General features: G+C 39.3%; 1 pseudogene; it reads right to left on the reverse strand.

Moving 5' to 3' along the window:
* Positions 1 to 1,986: 1,986 nt before the first annotated feature.
* On the reverse strand, positions 1,987 to 3,270 carry LOC150027989 (uncharacterized; annotated as a pseudogene).
* Between the last annotated feature and the right edge of the window lie 1,212 nt (positions 3,271 to 4,482).

Consider the following 4,482-nt stretch of genomic DNA (forward strand, 5'->3'; position numbering starts at 1 on the left):
TTTTGCTAAAACGGTCCACTACCACAAAGATAGAGTCATGGCCTCTTGCAGTCCTAGGGAGTCCTAAAATGAAGTCCATGCTAATGTCTTCCCAAGGAGCATTTGCAATCGGCAAAGGGGTGTAGAGTCCATGAGGCATTGTTTTAGACTTTGCTTTTAAACATGATATGCATCTAGAACAATGTCTTTGGACATCCTTTCTCATGTGTGGCCAACAAAATTTTTCTTTCAAAATGTTTAGAGTTTTATCAACTCCAAAATGGCCCATGAGTCCTCCTTCATGTGATTCCTTGACAAGGAGCTTTCTATGTGTGCCTTGGGGAATGCAAAGTTTTCCTTCTTTAAAAGATATCCCTCGGCCACATAGTAACCTCCTTGCGCCCTATGTTGACATTGGGCATAGATGGATGAAATTTCTTGATCCCCTTGATAAAGCTCTCTTATGTGATCAAATCCAAGAATTTGGGCACCTAATTTTGAAAAGAGTGTATGCCGTCTTGAAAGAGCATCGGCCACTATATTGGTGCTTCCTTTCTTGTATTTGATTACATAAGGAAATTGTTCAAGAAACTCCATCCATTTAGCATGTCTCTTGTTGAGCTTGTGTTGGACCTTTAAATACTTTAAAGACTCGTGATCACTATGGATTACAAATTCTTTGGACACAAGGTAGTGTTCCTAAGTCTTTAGGGCTCGCACAAGAGCATAAAGCTCTTTGTCATAGGTAGGATAGTTGAGGGTGGCACCATGGAGTTTTTCACTAAAATATGCAATAGGGTGTCCACCTTGCAACAATACCGCACCTATGCCTACTCCCGATACATCACATTCTATCTCAAAAGTTTTGGAAAAATTTGGAAGAGCTAGAATTGGTGCATTGGTGAGTTGAGCCTTTAGCCTTTGCAAGGCTTGCTCATGCTTATCACTCCAACAAAATGCAACATCTTTTTTAACAAGTTCATTTAAAGGAGAAGCTAAGCTTGAAAAAATAGGCACAAACCTTCTATAGAAGCTAGCTAACCCATGAAAACTCCTTACATCACTTACATTTTGTGGAGTGGGCCACTCTCGGATGGCTTTGATCTTCTCGGGGTCAACATGCACCCCCCTTTTGTTAACTATGAAACCTAGGAAAACTACACTATCTACACAAAAGGTGCATTTATCCCTATTGGCAAATAAACTATTTTTCCTAAGCACTAGAAGAACTTCCCTAAGGTGACTTAGATGGTCTTCTAGGGTTTTGCTATACACTAAGATATCATCAAAGTAAACTACTACGTATACATGAGCCTCATGAATGTACTAGGGGCATTAGTGAGCCCAAATGGCATCACCAACCACTCGTATAATCCAAACTTGGTCGTAAAAGCGGTTTTCCACTCATCACCCTCTTTGATTCGAATTTGGTGATACCCACTTTTAAGGTCAATTTTGGAAAATATGGTTGACCCATGTAACTCATCAAGCATGTCATCAAGCCTTAGGATTGGATGCCTATACTTGATGGTGATGTTGTTGATTGCTCTACAATCACAACACATACGCCATTTTCCATCTTTTTTTGGCACCAACAAGACAAGTACAGCACAAGGGCTTAGGCTCTTTTGAACCCAACCCTTCTCCAACAAGTCTTGAACTTGTGTCTCTATCTCCTTGGTTTCCTCATGGTTAGTTCTATAAGCGGGCCTATTTGGTAGGCTTGCCCCCGGAATGAAGTCAATTTGATGTTCTATACCTCTAATGGGAGGGAGTCCAATGGGTCCCTCATTAGAGAATATATCTTCAAATTCACTTAAAAGTTTTTCCACTTGAAGAGGTAGACTCATGAGTTCATTACTTGTGGCAGTGCATGCAAGTGTTCCTTTACAAAAGATTAGGCTTGGTTGTTCAACAAGAAGCAAATTTTCCAAGACGTTTTCAAAAGGCTTTTCTTGTTGAGCAACTTTGTGGGAAGGAACACTCTTCTCCCACGCCTTTCTATCCCTAAGGATTTTCTCTTTTTCTAGCACTCTTTTTTTTTTCCTCATCCCTCTTATGTTTCATTTGTATTTGGTCTTTCACCACTTGAGAGTGTGGTAAAGGACTAAGTACAAACTTCCTATGCTTATGGGTGAAGGAAATCTCGTTAGTGAGACCATCATGCAAGGTTTTCTTGTCAAATTGCCATGGTCTCCCTAATAAGATGTGGCAAGCTTCCATAGGTACTACATCACATAAAACTTTGTCTTTGTAGTTCCCTATGGAAAACTTGATTTCCACTTGCTTATCTACATTTAGTTCCCCATTTTCATTAATCCATTGTAATTTGTAAGGTTTTGGGTGAGGAACTACTTGTAGATTAAGCTTATCAACCATTCTAGCACTACAACAATTGCAACTAGACCCACTATCCACAATGAGGGAACATATATTTTCTAAAACATTACATCTTGTATGAAAAATGTTCTCCCTTTGTGTTTCCATGGATGTGCTAGGTTGATTGTTGAGGGTTCTCCTAATCATTAGCAATTCTCCCTCTAATGGAGCTACCCTCTCATCCTCTCCCCCTTCCTCTCTCTCACTTGGCTCATCCTCACCACTAGTGTATTCGTCTACACCTTTTAGAAACAAAGTCCTTTGGTTTGGGCATTGTGCTTGCACATGCTCTCTTCCATAGCACTTAAATCACTTAACGTCCCTAGTTCGGATGGGTGGGGTAGAGGTATCTTTTGCTAAGGGCTTGGTAGTTTCCTTTGGTTTTTCTCTAGATGTACTACCCTCCCTTTTATAATCTTTCTTGGGATAAAAGCTAGAGTATGAACCCACCCTTTGACTTGAAGTTTTGCGCAGATTTTGTTGTTCAACTTTAATGCAAAGTTGAACCAAGTCATTGAAGTCTTGGTAGGGAAGGAGTTCTACCCTATCTCTTATCTCAAGAGAAAGGCCACTAAGGAATCTTGCTATGGTGGTGTCCTCCTCTTCTCTAATGGATGCTCTCATCATATAGAGCTCCATTTTCTGCCTATACTCCTCTACACTCATATTCTTTTGTTGGAGTCTTTGGAGCTTGTCCATTAACTCCCTATGGTAGTATGAGGGTATGTGTCGACGTCTTAGGGCTCCCCTAAGGTCATTCCAATACTCAATGGGAGGTTCCCTATGAAGACGTCTTTCTCTTTCGAGAGAGGTCCACCAATACATGGCATTCCCTTGGAAGCTAAGGGTGGCTAAGGGTACCTTACGTTCTTCACTCACCTTATGGCAAGCAAAGAGTTGCTCTACTTTCATCTCCCAATCTAGGTAGATTTCTACGTTCTCCTTACCATGGAAGTGAGGTAGGTCTACTCTAACCTCCCTTGGGCCTTCTTGCTCCCTTTGCCTATTTCTTCTAGGGGGTGGTTGGTAATAGTCATTGATTCTAAGGCTACCCTCCCCTAGAGACTCATCTTCTCTTGAATGAGATGCATGAGTATGAGAATTTTTTGTATTTTGTGATTTTTCTTCCTTTGCTCTAGTTAGTTCATTGATTTTAGACTCGTTCTCCAATTGTCTATAGGAAATGAGTTGAACATCCTTTGCAAGTTGTTTCAAAAGGGATTTTATGGACTTCATATCACTTTCCATAGACTTTGCAGAATGAGAAGACATGACTAGAGTTTTGTGTATAGAAGTGTTTTACTTTGAGAAAAATTAGGGAAGTTAAAGAAGGTAGTTTTCCAGGTAAGAGAGGTGAGTCACAATGGACTACTTAAATACCAAGTCTTGCCTTAGCCAAAAACTATTCCTCCAAATCTTCACACAAATCTTTCTCTTAGTAAACCACTTAAAACACAATAAAGTTGGAGAAATCAAATTTTGAATGCAAGAAACAATGCAAACTATCTAATCAACCAAGCAAATTTAACAAAGCTTTAAACAATACAAAGACAATTAATAAGCGTAGCTAATTAAAGCAAAGAGATGCAATTAAAACAATTAACAATTGCTAAGCTAGATAGTTCTAAACTAGTCGGCCCTAGGTGAGGCTTCTTGGACACTTGGAGCCCTTGAAGACACACTCACCGTCTAATTGCGTAATTAAACAAGTAATTAACAAGAGTTAAGTTGAAAGACATTAGATGAACTCCCTTTTGTTGATTTTTCTATTTGCACTTCTTTTTGTTGTCTCTTCTTTGTTGGGCCTTCCAATGTATGTGGTGTATTTATAAGGTGTTTGTTTCTTCCCCTTGCCTTTGTTCCTCTTGGAATTAGGTAATTAATTCTTCAATCCAACACCTATTAAGCAAACTAGACTCCCCTCAAGTCAAATCCCACTCAATCAAGCACCAATTGATAATTAATCCACCACCAAGCTTAGAGGTCAAAGAATTAAAGCAAGAAACAAATTAATTTGAAAAACAGTACCACACAAAAGGAATTAAATGTGACAACTAGAAAGAGTTCCAAAGAAATTAGACAAGCAAATAAAAAGGAACTCAAAGAAAGGATGGCACACAAAAT

The sequence above is a fragment of the Phaseolus vulgaris genome, chromosome 4 (genome assembly GCF_051622355.1).
Source record: "Phaseolus vulgaris cultivar YP4 chromosome 4, ASM5162235v1, whole genome shotgun sequence".
Lineage (NCBI taxonomy): Eukaryota > Viridiplantae > Streptophyta > Magnoliopsida > Fabales > Fabaceae > Phaseolus > Phaseolus vulgaris.